The sequence below is a fragment of the Lygodium microphyllum genome, chromosome 17 (genome assembly GCF_053477565.2).
Source record: "Lygodium microphyllum isolate KBCC chromosome 17, Lygodium_microphyllum_v1.1.10, whole genome shotgun sequence".
Lineage (NCBI taxonomy): Eukaryota > Viridiplantae > Streptophyta > Polypodiopsida > Schizaeales > Lygodiaceae > Lygodium > Lygodium microphyllum.
The window spans coordinates 32,330,648-32,346,903 of record NC_141151.1 but is presented as its reverse complement, the minus strand read 5'-3'; the positions used below and the strand labels follow the sequence as shown (position 1 = coordinate 32,346,903).

The 16,256-nt window shown below is 40.8% G+C and overlaps 1 pseudogene; it reads left to right on the top strand.

Moving 5' to 3' along the window:
* Nucleotides 1-12,325: 12,325 nt before the first annotated feature.
* Nucleotides 12,326-15,914, top strand: LOC148021759 (uncharacterized; annotated as a pseudogene).
* The last annotated feature ends 342 nt before the right edge of the window (nt 15,915-16,256 follow it).

Genomic DNA, 16,256 nt, shown 5'->3' with positions numbered 1-16,256 from the left:
GTTGAATCTCGCTACCAAAACCATGGGAGAGTGCCAACTCCCCCCTGTCAAGATTGTGGGAGAGAAGGAAGGAGTCTCGCTTGAAGCTTTCTTGCTTGCACAATGGGGGAAGACACACAAGGGTGGAGGCTGAAAACAGTTTTCCTCTTCTTAGTTGTGTAAGCCAAAAGAACTCAAGTACAAAGAAATAGAAGAACCCTATATATGGGTCTCAAACCAAACTCAACTAACTAAGGTGGCATACTAACTGAGCCACGAACTAGAGTAGATAAGGATAGCTATCATGTAGCTATTATTCATGGGCGGTGTACCAACCGCGTCTGCAACTGACAAGTCGGTGACATAAATATACAACGGTCACCCTGGCGTATCACGAGTGGAGCTCGATATCTCAACACTCCCCCTCGAGCTCAATCCCAATTCCTGCACACCAAGCAGGTCTCTGAACTTGCGCAGCTTCTCTGCGCCCAATGCCTTCGTGAATATGTCAGCTACCTGATCCTCTGTGCTGACATAAACTAGATCAATAAGACCTAGTAAAACCCTCTCTCGCACATAGTGATAATGCACCTCAATGTGCTTTGTTCTAGCATGATAGACTGGGTTATTTGCCAAGTGTATACTACTCATGTTGTCACAATAAATGACAACTGGCCCATCTGTAGACTGATGCATATCATAAAGTAGCTTATGCAACCAAGCTACCTCACATGCAGCCATTGCTGCACCCCTGTACTCAGCCTCTGTGCTCGACAAGGCAACTGTAGGCTGTTTCTTGCTGCTCCAAGTGACTGCAGCACTCCCAAAAGAGAATACATATCCACTGGTAGATCGTCTATCAGAAATACTACCAGCCCAATCAGCATCAGTGTATCCATGCAACTGTATCTGAATCCCAGTCTCATAAAATAGTCCATACTGCAATGTGGACTTCACATACCTAAGTATGTGTCTAGCCGCATCCAAATGTGGTTTCCTTGGAGCCTGCATAAACTGACTTACCAATCCAACAGCATAGCTCAAATCTGGCCTGGTAATAGTCATATAAATCAAACTTCCTACTATGCGTCTATACATAGTAGGGTCTTCTAGAAGCTCACCTGCATCTGTGCTCAGCTTCACATTTTGCTCCAAAGGAACTGAAATAGGCTTACAACCTGTCATCCCATATTTGGACAGCATGTCCAATCCATACTGCCTCTGCAAGAGCTGTATCCCACTTGGTGATCTAATCACCTCAATGCCCAAGAAATAACGCAGCTCTCCCAAATCCTTCATCTCAAACTTCTGCTTCAATAGCATTTTCACATGAAGGATATCTTCATCACTGTCACCTGTCATAATCAAATCATCAACATAAATGACAAGCAGCATAATACCTTTCTCTGTTTTTCTCACATAAAGTGAGAAATCTGCCTTGGAAATCTGAAAGCCAATAGTGACAAGATACTGTCCTATCTTGTCAGACCATGCTCTAGGTGCTTGCTTCAAGCCATACAAGGCTTTCTTCAACCTGCAAACAAACTCAGGATGAACAGCATGCACATAACCTGGTGGCTGCTCCATATAGACCTCTTCTTGCAAATCACCATGCAAGAAGGCATTCTTTACATCCATCTGATGTAAAGACCATCCCTTTGATGCAGCCATAGCAATGACTGCTCTTACGGTTGCCATCCTTGCAACCGGACTAAATGTTTCTTCATAGTCAATGCCATATGTTTGTGCATACCCCTTGACTACTAATCTTGCCTTGTATCTGTTCACAGAACCATCAGCATTGTGCTTCACCTTATAAACCCACTTACAGCCAATTGCATTCTTACCTTTAGGCAAAGGTACTAACTCCCATGTAGCATTTGCTTCCAAGGCATCCATTTCTTCATCCATGGCTTTCTCCCATTTTTCTTTTCCCATGGCTTGCTCAAAAGATGTGGGTTCTGGTTCCTGTATCACTTTGACCATATATGCATAGTGAATGGCTGTAAATCCATCATATTTCAGCCTATCCACAGGATACCTAGCTCTTGTAGACCTGCGCAAAGTAGGTTCACTCCCAGGTGCTCTCAAAACATCCCTGGTCTTCCTTACTCCAGGTGTAACAATAGAAGGAATACCCAACTCATCATCAATGCTCTGTTCTGAGCCACTGGATTCACCATCCACATAAGAGTGACCTGCATTCACATCAAACATGGGCTGATCAACCTTCTCTTTTCCTTTTCGTGATACCTGCATACCACTATCTGCATTGCTTTGAGAAGATTCTCCTGATCTCAATCTGCCTGTCCATGGCGAAGAATGTGAACCACTGCTAGAGGACGCTCCAGGTCCACTAATATTTTGTGACTGCTGCTGTGAATTCTGTGTAGCATTACCATTTTGTGCATCTTCATCATCAATCACATTTACTGGTTTATACCAGCTACTCATCTCATCAAAAACAACATCTCTGCTCACTGTAAACTTACGAGTAGAAGGGTTATAGCATCTATACCCTTTTTGCTGCAGAGAGTAACCAATAAAGATGCACTTCTCAGCTTTTGGATCCAACTTGGATCTCAGCTCATCTGGCACATGTACATAGGCAATGCAACCAAAAATTTTCAAATGAGAAATATCTGGTTTCCTACCAGTATACCTCTCCTCTGGAGTCATTCCATGTATTGCTGCAGTGGGCGTCCTGTTCATTATGTAGACTGCTGTAGCAACTGCTTCAGCCCAATAAAAATCTGGCAAGTCTTTTTCATTGAGCATGGCACGAGATACCTCTCCAATATGCCTGTTTTTCCTTTCTGCAATTCCATTTTGTTGTGGGGTATAACTGCATGAATATTGCTGCTTTATGCCATGCTCCTGCAAGAACTTTGCAAACTCATTTGAGAGGTACTCTCCCCCTCCATCTGACCTTAGGCATTTTATCTGCAAGCCTGTTTCTTTTTCAACCATAGCTTTAAGAGTTTTGAAATGCCCAAAAACTTCACTTTTCTTTTTCATAAAATACACCCAAACTTTTCTGCTATAGTCATCAATAAAACTGACAAAATAATGACAGCCTCCAAGAGATGCAGCTTTAGTTGTCCACACATCAGAGTGAATTAATTCCAATGGCTTCTCACTCTCTTGAACATGTCTAGGAAATGGTTTCCTTGCCTGTTTTCCAAACTGACAGGCTTCACATACCTTATGCATTTCTGCAACCTTGAATTTGGGCAATCCTGCAACAATATTTTGGGCCTGCATTGATTTAAGTCGCTGTACATTAACATGACCAATGCGTTTATGCCAGATATCAATATCTGCAACTACACCGGTCCCATGTGCAAACATTGCTGCACTCAATTCAGACATGTCTGCATCCAATGTAAACATTCTGCCCTTCTTCTTTCCTTTTGCTATCAAGCGACCTTTATTTTTCATATCCTCAACAAAGCATCCATGAGGATTAAATCTAACCTGCAAGCCCTGTTCAACCATTTGACCAACTGAAACCAGATTCTTGGTGATATTCGGGACATGAAATACATCGGACAGGTATTTCTTTTTCCCACCCTGCATAGACAAGGGAATTTTTCCAATCTGCACAATAGGATGTGCAGTATCATCACCAATCTCCACAAATCCTGGTTTTTCCATTTTCCTTGCATCCTCCATCCATTCTGCATGACCTGTCATGTGGTTTGATGCACCTGAGTCAACATACCATACATCATTGCTTTCTTCTGCACTTGTCATAGAATTGTTCATGTGCTGCACCATGAACAAATGCTCATTTCTGTCATCACCCTGTCTACTAGAAGATGCATAATTCCCTTGTTGCAGTTTTCCATTCATGATGTCATTCTGCTTTTTATAGCAGTCTTTAGCCATATGACCCATTTTACCACAGTAGTAGCATTCAACATTACTGTTTGCATTTTGGCCTCTTTGCCATCCACCACGACCTCTTTGGCTCCCCCTGCCTCTAGAGTTACCACGTCCTCCTCCATAGGACTGGTTTTCTTGAGTTTGCTGCATATTCTGATTTCTGCCACGGCCTCCAAATCGGCCTCCTCTACCTCTGCCTCTACCTCTTCCAGCATTTGAGTAGAAGACAGCTTCTTTTGAAGTTCCTCCTGAAGAAGATGCACCACCATTTCTCTGTTCCTCAGAAATTAGAAGAGCAATCAACTCCTCAAAATCAGGAAATCTTTCACGAACTGAAATGGATGTCCGAAACTGTGCATAATCCTTTCCTAGACCATTCAAGGTCACGGAAACTAAATCATCATCTTCCACTGGCGACCCAATGGAAGCAAGTGCATCTGCAATCTTCTTCACCTTCATGTGGTAGTCGTTGATGCTCATACTTTCTCTTTGCACATTATGCAACTCTTGCTTGAGCTGCATTTTCCTGGCTTGCGTATTTGTGCTATACATTTTTGACAAAGTATCCCATGCCTCCTTTGGCGTACTTGCATCCTGAATATGCACAATCATAGAGTCTGAAATACTGATAGACAGCCAATACATAACTTTCCTGGCTCTCTCATGCCATGTTTTAAATGCCTGCATTTGTTGTTGATTGGGAACATCAGGAAGAACTGGTTCTTCTTCATTTCCTGCAACAAATTCCCAATATCCTTTTCCCATAAGGAAATTCGTCATTCTAAACTTCCATGCCTGGAAGTTGTTCTTGTCAAGCTTTTCAGTGACAATCTGTGAAAGAGAATCAGACGCCATTACAGAATACTGCAAGAAATTCTGTCACTGCAAAAAACACAGCTTCACCCTCACAAGGGCAAATCTGCAAAACTGGCGAAAGTGGTATTTGACCACACAGTCACTTCCTAGTGACGATTTTGCATAAACAGGAACCAAGGATGATTCTGAAACTCCCAATGTCTCTGCGCACAAGCATACGATGCAATTTCTACAGTAACTTTTCACCGACCTGTAGAACAGTGGTCGCACAGCATAAAACTGAGCCTTTTCTTGAGTGCGTGCAGAAAACTTCCGTCTGCAAAACAGGCCCCGAAATGGCCTCAAATCAAAAAACAAGGTCGCCAAGGGCCAAAGGCCTTTCCCGCAGCATATACTGCCCTCTTGCTTCACCGCGAAGGGCGTCTCAACCTGAGACAATGCACTCCTGCAATTTCCGGCTGTGCTACCTGCAGAGATCTGCTCCCAAAACAGGAAATGAAAGCAACACTGCTCCTCTTACCAGACCACCGCGAGCTTGGCTTGCTTTCTTGAGCTCCTTACCACGAACAAGGCTCTGATACCATGTCAAGATTGTGGGAGAGAAGGAAGGAGTCTCGCTTGAAGCTTTCTTGCTTGCACAATGGGGGAAGACACACAAGGGTGGAGGCTGAAAACAGTTTTCCTCTTCTTAGTTGTGTAAGCCAAAAGAACTCAAGTACAAAGAAATAGAAGAACCCTATATATGGGTCTCAAACCAAACTCAACTAACTAAGGTGGCATACTAACTGAGCCACGAACTAGAGTAGATAAGGATAGCTATCATGTAGCTATTATTCATGGGCGGTGTACCAACCGCGTCTGCAACTGACAAGTCGGTGACATAAATATACAACGGTCACCCTGGCGTATCACGAGTGGAGCTCGATATCTCAACACCCCCTTCCCACACTATGATTAATTCAAGAACCCTACTATGTGAGGGTTTAGGGTTTTAACCTTACTTGTCAAGGTCTCTTACATGCCATGGAGAAACCAATCTATGGAGAGAGGTGATCAAATGCATCCCCCCCTTCTTTTTTCCCTCTATCCCCTCCTTAAATTTAAATTCAATATAGGAAATTAAGAGGGGTCTACCTCTAATGTATACGCTTAAGTGTCCCCTTTCAAAACCCCCTCCCTTACACTCACGTGATACCATACAATGTCTATAGTGACCCCCCCCCCCCCCAAGAATGTGACAGAGATCAAGACCATTGCAGATCAGCTGGCATCTATTGGTACTAAGGTTGAAGATGAAGATATGGTTGCTGTGACTCTAAATGGCTTGGGTCCAAAGTACAATTCTTTTGATACTTTTGTGTCTGTGTGGGCTGAAATGCTTGATTTTAATGAACTAGTTGCATTGGTTATCCATAAGGAGGTTAAACTTGGCTTGCCTCTACAGGATCAAGAAGCTCCAAAAGCAAGGATGCAGTCTTTTATCCAATCAACGCGGCCGTGGCAGCCGTGGTAGAGGCTATGGTTTTGAAAGAGGAGGCCATCAAAATGCATCCTATGGCAATAACAACCAGCAGGTATTGAATGTAAGAGGTGGTGGAAACTTTAGAGGCAAGGGGAGATCTAGCCCTAGAGGCAGAGGCTCATGGCAACAACAACGTCTATATGACAATCCAAATAAGGATAAGGATTGTCCTTACTGTGGGAAGTATGGTCATATTGCCAAGGGCTACTGGAAGAAGCAGGGCAATCAAAAGGGCAAACAACATGGAAATTTTGCTACATCTAGTCAGGCAGATGATGCTTCAGGAGATAGATTATTTGCCATGCAATATGTGAAAGATAGAGTTGCTAAAAAATCCATTGATGGTGCAGTATGATACATTGATTTAGGGGGCATCGAACCATATGACCCCTCACGGTGATTGGTTTACTGACATGGTAGCTGAAAGACATGGCTATGTATGCACAGGTGATGGCACGCAACATAGCATTGAGCATAAAGGGAAAGTGCCTCTTGTGGTTCATGATAGCATTGAGCATAAAGGAAAAGTGCCTCTTGTGGTTCATGATGGCAAACGTACTGTCTGTCAGGAGCAGAACTTGTAGGTTAGGTTCAATAAGCATGTTTGCTTTATTGAAGAGTTTGGAAATGGATGCAAGTTGATTGTTCGCGGTCATAGGAATGGCAGAATGTTTACTCTTGGTGCCACTTTGCCAGAGCTGAATTCAGCTATGTTTGCCCATGTTTCTGGCACTGTCAGAGATTTGGAAATTTGGCATAAGAGAGTGGGACATGTGAATTTTTAGAGGCTGCAAATTATGTAGAAAAAATAGCTTGTTAGAGGTTTACCCAAGTTCCAATACAGATACATTGGTCACGTATGTGGTGCTTGTGAGTTTGGTAAGCAGTCGAGGTTGCCATTTGTTAGGCATGTAAGGCAGAGTACACATCCGTTGCAGTTAGTGCACTCTGATGCATGGGGGCCAGCCCATAATGTATCTATGGGAGGCTCAAAGTACTATGTGACATTTATTGATGATTGCAGTCACTATACTTGGGTGTATATGCTATAGACAAAGGATGAGGTGTTTGTTTTTTTTCAATAGTTTAAAAGCAGGTTGAAAAGTAATTTGATTACTATATCTCTTGCTTGAGATTAGACAGCGGTGGGGAGTATGTGTCAAATGAGTTTGACCATTTTCTGGTTGAAAATGGCATACATAGGCATCTTACCTACAACTATACTTCACAGCAGAATGGAGTGGCTGAGTGTAAGAATAGGGTATTGATGAAAGTTGCTCGTGCCATGATGAACAAGAAGAAGATGCTGCTCTATTATTGGGATGAGGCTATTATGACAGCCATGTATATCTTGAATCAGACTCCCACTGTAGGTATTCATGAGATAACACCATTTGAGAAGCTGTATGGCTATAAGCCAGATGTAAGTAGCATGAAAGTCTTTGGATGTCTTGCTTATGTACACATCCCACATGAGAAAATGAAGATGTTTGATCCAAAAGTGCATAAGTGTATTTTCATTGGATATTTGCAAGAGAAGAAGGCATATAAATATTATGAGCCCTCTACCAGGGAGACTTTGGTAAGCAGGGATGTCATCTTTGATGAGATGGCCTCTTGGTATGTATCACCGGCTGCAATGCCATCGAATACACCTTCTACTCATGTATCTACAGCTGATTTGTAGCAGAGTACTGCTATGACAGGTCCTAGTGGTCAGATGGTATCTCCGTAGACGACAGGGAGATTACGAAGCTCTGGCTCACCCACCGTCCACTGACACCACTATGTCAGTGAGGGGGAGATATGATGTAGTGGACAACAAAGGAAAAGAAAAATTCATTGATGATGTATCTAGTGTGATAACTTCATGCTATGACTCAATTGACAGTCTAGACAGTGAGCTTGGTATTCCGACTGTGTATACACCCGGTACTAGGTAGAACAGGTACATTCTGTCTCATGTGAGAGAGGAATCAAGCAGTGCACCATAGCCTAGATGCTCGCAAATATGAGAACTGGTGTGCAACTATGGATGAAGAAATGAATGCCTTGGCTGAAAATAAAACATGGGATCTTGTGCCACTGCTTGAAGGGAAAAAGACCATTAGCTGCAAATGGGTCTACAAAATCAAATGCAAGTTAGATGGCAATGTGGAAAGGTACAAATCCAGGCTGGTTGCTAAGGAGTATGCCCAACAATATGGACTTGATTATGAGGAAACATTCATGCATGTTGCCAAGATGGCAACCATACGCACTATGATTGCTTTGGCTGCTGCTAGAGGTTGGAAATTGCAAAAAATGGATGTGAAGAATGCATTTCTCAATGGTGACTTTGTGAGAAATGCGGGATCTAGAGCATGGCAGTGAGTTATGGTGGATGAAAGAAGAAGTGTGGACTCATGATGAAGAAGATAAAGACACTGTTTGTTACACAAGTGAATTAGGTTCCAAGATTGAGACTTGGACTCATAAACACAATCTTGTGTATGTGGACAATGACATTGACACTTCACTGAAATGAAAAGAGTACTATCATTGCATTAAGAAAAGGAAGCAAGTACAATGCTTTATAGGAAAGTAGGAAACTGCAGTAGGCACCATTGTGCATATGGGATAGGTTAGCCTGCATGTCCTTGACCATGAAGCTCCATACAAAGAGGCTGTTTAGTGAGTGTGATTGCTGATTCTCAACAGACTTGGCAGAGGATGTCTATATGGATCAACCGGAAGGGTATGTACACCTTGATTTTCAACACTATGTATGTAGGCTTAAAAAAGCATTGTACGAGCTAAAGTAGGCTCTGAGAGCCTGGCATGCAAGGATCAGTAACTACTTGCAGAGCTTGGGATTTGCTGTTGCTAGGGCTAATCACAACCTATTTATGAAAAAGACTAGCTTGGTAGGACTGATCATATATGTTGATGATTTGATAATCACTGATGATGATGACTTGGTCTTACAACATGTAATGAAGATGTTGAAAATTGTATTTGACATGAAAGACTTAGGTGATTTGAAGTATTTCTTGGGCATTGAGGTTGCTACAGTTGAAAATGGTTTATCGTTGATACAGAAGCACTATGCCATAGAAATGTTGAAGAAGTATGGCATGGCTGAATGCAAACCATTGGATACACCTCTTGATCAGAATGTAAAGTTAGCCATGAGCATTGGGGCTGAAGTTGAGGATGTGACTATGTACAGGTAGATGGTTGGCAGTCTGATTTACTTGGCCATCACTAGGCCTGACTTGAGCTATGTTATAGGGATCATAAGCCAGTTTATGCAAAAGCCCTGAAAGCTGCAATTGGATGCAGTTAGACGCATTATGAGATATGTTAAGTCTACTATAGATTATGGGTTGTTCTATGCGAGAGATAAGCCATTGAAACTGGTTAGATACATGGATGCAGATTGGGCAAGATGCTCATATGACCATAGATCTACAAGTGGCTATGCTTTCAGGTTTGGAAGCAAAATGATCAGCTGGAGCAGCAAGAAGCAGCCTACGGTTGCTTTATCACAGAGTACAAGGGTGCTGCATTGGCAGCATGTGAGATTGCATGGTTGCTCAAGCTTATGGCTGATTTGGATATACAGGTAGATGCTCCAGTGACTCTACTGTGTGACAATCTTAGTAGTGTACTCTTGGATTATACCATGCCAAGACAAAACACATTGAGGTACACTACCACTTCATCAGAGAGATGGTTCTTACAAGAAGAGTTGATCTCATGCATGTGAAGGTTGATGAACAGGTTGTTGCGGATATCTTTACAAAGTCTCTGGATAAAGATAAGTTGAGTGTTTTCACACAGCTGCTTGGTGTACAAATGCGGTCTTGAGCTTGAGGGGGAGTGTTAGACTTCAAGCTCATATTTCTATCTTTGGTATGACTATACCCGACACTTGAGTTGTCCAACTATATTACATGATGCGGACATTAAATAAGTCAATGCATAGGACTTAGTTGTTTGGTGTGAATGGTCCTTGAGACCTTAGGTTTTAAATAGTCATTTGAGTTATGGGAAAAATATATAATGGAACGTACATGAGAGAGCACATGGCTTCTCACTGTGTGTTAGCTCCAACCTCTCTCTCTGACTTATAACAATCATCCCACCATATACCTTCGTCCATCTACCCAACACCACAAAATAAAGGAGCAAGTTAACCAGATCAAGTGGCCTTCATTTCCTCATTTGGATTGTGGATTTGAGGTGCCGGAGAGTATTCGGAGCACTTCATCATTGTTCAGTCCAAAACAACTTGCAATTTTTCTCCCCATTATACGGATCTTTTGCACCATTAAATTGGGTTTAGGACTATCTGCAACTATAGTGCAAACAATGTTTTTCACTATTGATGTACCATTAATTATTCTAGCTATGTATGCAAATCGATTATCACCTATAAGAATGTACATACTACAAGAACATTATTCTGCTATGACATTGATTTTGAGCTATAAGAATGTATGTTTGTGCTCCTCCATTGCATTCGTATGTTTATGAGCAATCAAAAAATAAGAATGTATGTTCTATCCTACTCTGTTACATTTGTTATGTGTTTTGAAAATGTATGTATATTGTGGTCTATAAATTGCATTGAATATAAGCTGTAAGAGTGTATGTATTGTGAGCTATAAGAATGTATGTAATGAATGCATATAAGGTACTCACAAAACTATTAAAGATATATAGCATAAAGTGCGCTGAGTTTTAACTTCATGTCATCAACTATGGCCAATAGAAACACCGCTATATGTAGCTAAAGTACATTAATCTATGTATTACAAGAATCAACATTACTCTATCACATAATGGGTCATACAAAACAAATTGTACTATAGAAATATATGCTACTCGATTGCATTGATTTTAAGATACTGTGGTGAAAGGTACGCACATAACTATTAATGGTGCAAAGCATGAAATGTAATCAAAGTTATAACTATATTTCATGTACTATGAGCAATAGATACATCACTATATGTAGCTAGACTACATCAATGTTTATACTACAAGTAATAAAGTTCCTCTATTACATTTCTTATTTCTCATATAAGAATGTGTATATTATAAGTATTATATTAGGTAACCACAAAATCATTAGTGATGCACAACATGAAGTTCAAAGTTATTAATGTATGACATGAGAGAGAGATAGAGAGAGTCAAGCTTGCACTAATGTATTCCTTTAATACACTAAAATAATATGAAAACTAATCATACTTTACAGAACAAACAACTTTAGAGGAAAGTAACATTTAGTCTATCTAATAAAGCATATTGATGGGATAACTTTACTTTTGTGCAAACACATAGCCCATATTCTCACTCTCTTCTCCTAAATATGGCAAGCCCACAATCCCCGACATTGCCTGTCGGCATATTCAGTGCAAAGCATTTACAATGGTAGCTTGTCTATGATGAGATATCAAAATATAAGGTTTTGAGAAGGGACATTATTCCATGGTGTCGAGTAAATGATTTTGCACAAGGGGAAGGAAAAAATATTAATTTTCCTACAACTTTCAAAAAGTACTCTCACCATCAACAACCAAATGAATTGAAAAAACATTAGAGAACACATGGATAGAGAAGATCATGTAAGTGTATATAATTGTTTTGCTACTCATATTGATTTCCTTATTATTTGGCGACACTAATAGCTACAACATTCATTTCCTACAAAATAGATTTTAGTCTACTTGTGGTCCTAAGGACACCTAAAATGTGGAGGTTTTATGTCCTAATGACATCTTGACCAATCAAGGACAACCAAGAAAACGTTGATCACACAAAACAATGGGATAGCTTAACAAGGGTTGTTTGTGTCATTTTATAGTGACTCGCCTATCCCATGACACCAGTTTGGCATTTATCCCATTTATCAATCCGTATCATACTGATGATGCAAATATGATTTTTCATGGCATTGCAATGAAGGATTTAAATGTCAATTCACATTCCTTATTTTCCCCATGGATATCACTAGAGAAAAAAATATGGGTGTCCAATATGTTATACAAAGGTTTTTCACCACAACAAGTATTGGAGTGTCACATTCAATATGTGCATCAGCACCAAAGAAAAAATCCAAATCATCCAATGGAAAGAGATGAATTTTTCTCCATCCAAGTTATTATGAATATATCTAGGAAGCTTGCCATTGACCAATATCAATTACATGACAATGATGTTGAAAGCACAAAGAGATGGTGCATTGAAAACAAGGAAATGACATTTGTGTATTAGGAACAAAATCGTTCTACTGTGACAAGGATTTCATATTGCGGATTCAAAGACCATGGCATTTACAAGATATGTGTGCAGATATGGAAATGGCAACTTATTAGCAATGCATTTGACATTTGGTGCAAACAAGTATAAGGTAATTTATTAATATTATTCTTGCATACTTATAGTTTCTACTTCTTAGAGTTTTATTCATTTTGCTTATATTTAAAACTTGCATTTGTCAGTTCAATTTATACACAATCCTTGTATTTGACTCCCATCGAAATGGTGTCCCAATTGCTTGGGTGTTAACCTCAAGTGCAACATTTGAGGTAAACAAATGTTGGCTCACAAAAGTTTAGGGATCACATACTAGATTTTCACAAATCATGGCAGCCAACAACTTTTTTGGTGGATGATGCTGAAAGAGAGATAGATGCTTTAAGGTACATTTCACATGCATGCATCATTTTGGAAAACATTTAATTCATGGACTAAAAGTGTTATATTTGTTAAAAATGTATTGTGTGTAGGGTTGTCTTTAATTTGCCTATTTATTTGGGCCTATGGCATGTCCATCGTTGTTGGTTAAAGCATCTCATTAAAAAAGTCCCAGCATGGCCAAAAAGAGCTGCGATTTTTCGAGCTCTAGGCAATATTATGAACATGAAAGGTGAATGCAAGGAAATAGAAGTGGCTATAAAGGAGGAAGCAAGGGATATGATAGATATATTTAAAAAAGAGTTTGTAGATGAGATAACATTCTTGCACTACTTCAAAACATACTGGGAGCCCAAGATTGGTAAGGACTCCTAATTATCTATTTCAAATTACTTTGTTATATTTTCATTTTTATACATCTTTTAAATATTTGTATTACGTGTGTGTTGTAATATATGTGGATACGTGCAACATGTACACTTCCACATTCCGGTCAAGACACCAATGGTGCTATAGAGGCATACCATGGCACCTTGAAGTACAAATTCTTAGGTAGCTCAAAGAGGTTGACTGGCAGAAAGGTGGATTGGCTCCGTCATAAATTGACAAGTCCATCTCTTCCATATTATTGGTATGTGCAAGCTATGAAAGAAAATGCATTTGTGAGAAATAATAACATTGAAAAGATAGTGGCTAACTCATATGAGAGGGCTTTGAAGATTCCAGTCGAGTATGTTAGATTCAAAATGAATTGTACAAGGGCTTCATGTGCATATGTAAGAAGCATGTCCAAAGATACTATTGAATACATAGTTTATAATGTGGATTGTCAATGGGGGCATGTTATACATGCAAGTAGGCAGAGTTGGGGAACATATGTAAGCATCAAATCAAGGTGCTACTTCTTATAGGAATATCGAATACTACAGTGGTGGCACAATGTATGGACTTATATAAAGGCATGGAACCAAGAGGCAAATGTAAAGGACTTATAAGTAACTCTCATGTGATACAAGATAAGGCTACACATGATCCTTACACACCAACCATGCTAGATGTAGACAATCTCCAAGACATGGATACAACTATGATTAATATCTCCCATGAAGACACCCACCCAGCCACAACATTGCAACATCTATGCCACGATGTATTTGATTTGGTGGGGGGTTACATGGAGCTTATTTTTGAGTCGTGCTCTTCTATGATGAAGATGTTGAGCTCTCCCAAAAGAATGACTCTTTTTTCAAGTGATCAGTCAAAGGTGCTGCAATGGTGGCATAGTGCTTAACGAAGCATCTGTATAATGAAGAGAGACCAAGGAAGCCACGCAAGGAAGTGGTGGTGGAAGGAGTGGGCCAATCCTTAACACATTGCACCTTTCTGGGGTCAGCCTGTATACCATTTTGTCTCACAATGTGTCCCAAGTACTCCACAGATTTCTGCATGAATATACATTTGCTCTCCTTAGCAAAGAGTCGATGCTCTCTCAATATGTCAAACACCCTCTGAATGTGTGTCAAGTGCTCCCTAGATGACTTGCTATAAATGAGGATGTCATCAAAGAAGACAAGCACAAACTTGAACAGAAAGGGCTGCAGGATTTTGTTCATGAGGTTTTGAAAGGTGGCAGGGGCATTAGTCAACCCAAAAGACATCACAAGAAAATGGTAAAGGCCATGATCAATCCTGAAGGCCATTTTGACCTCATCTCCTACCCACATACGAATCTGATGGTAGCTAGAGCGCAAGTCAATCTTAGTGAAAAAGCATGCCCCTTTTAACTCATCCAGCAAATCATCAATCCGTGGGATGGGATAGCGGTTCTTCACTGTAATTTTGTTCAAATCTCTGTAGTCAATACACATGCGAAAGGAGCCATCTTTCTTTTTTACTAAGAGGACATGGGATACAGGGGGGAAGAACTCGGTTCAATGAAACCCATCTCCAATAACTCCTTGATTTGCTTCGTAACCTCTTCACGCTCACACTTGGAGAGTCTATAGGGGGGTTTGTTCAATGACTTGGAATGGGGCTCTAGGTCAAGTGGGTGGTCCACTTGTCTCTTTGGAGGGAGGGTTGTAGGCATCTGAAATAAGTCATTGTATTCCTCAAGTAAGGCCTGCAAGAAGGCAGAGTCATGTGATACTACGGAGGGATGATCAGAATTATCCTTATTCAATTGCAAAACAAAGATCTGTGAGCATTTCTTAAACTCCCGTTTGAGTTGCTTTGTTGTAATGAGCCAAAAATCAGCATGATCTCGAACTCCCTCTAAGTGGATAGGTTGTCCATGCATCATAAATTCCATGTAAAGCTGAGAGAAGTCCATAGAAATTTTCCCCAATTGTTTCAGCCAATCACAGCCCAAGACAACATCAATGGTGCCCATATCTAAGGCAATCAGATCAACCAGTGCCACATAATTTTCAGCCAAGCATGAGGGAACTGCAGGACATACATGTGTGCTTATTTTTTCTTCTTTGTTTGCTACCTGGACCTTCAAGGGGTGGTGTAATGCCATAGGAATACATTTCAACCGATCAATGGCTAATTTATTGACAAAACTATGAGTGCCTCCACTATCCACAAGGATAAAAACAAGCTTCCCATTGATATTGCCTTGAATGCGAAGGGTACTGGGGCTGCGGGAACCTGTCCAAGCATCCAAGGAGATCGAGCAAAGGGAAGTGGGAGGTGGGTGGAATGTTAAATCAAGTATCTGTGAGGGAGCACCGCTCGGGTCAAAGGGAAACCCATCCTCCAGGTCATAGAACTGTTCATGATCAACATCCTCTGTGGGCTCAGTCTGATCAATGGCCAGGTCATCCTCTTCATGGTGCCAATCTTCCATGACATACATGCTGTGAACTTTGACCTTAGCTGTCTTGTACAGGAATTTGGAGGCATGATCAACAGTGTACTTATTGCCACATTTAAAGCATATGCCCTTTTCTTTTTGTTCCTTCACAACATTTGGCGAGATGAACCATTGACTACTGGATCCATGGGAAGGTGATGCAATGGAATGTTTATTTTCAACATACCTATTTTCAGTAATAGAGCCTGATGCTATCCCAACCGTGCACACTTTTCTTTCAGCATGGAAGGCAGGGTAAGTGGGTACTTTGGGGCTATTATTAGGCATAGAAGAGCCTCAAAAACCGCCTCCGTATGGGGCTGATCATGAAGGGATGCAGGGAGGTCCAACAACTTGCTAAAAATGCTCATTCTTACAGTACTTTCTTGCATATCGCTCAGCCAGTTCAATTGCATCAAACAGTGTAGTGGGTTTTTGGGCCATGACATCAGCCCCATAGACTCGGTTCCAACCCATAGATGTACTTGTGCAATTTAGCAT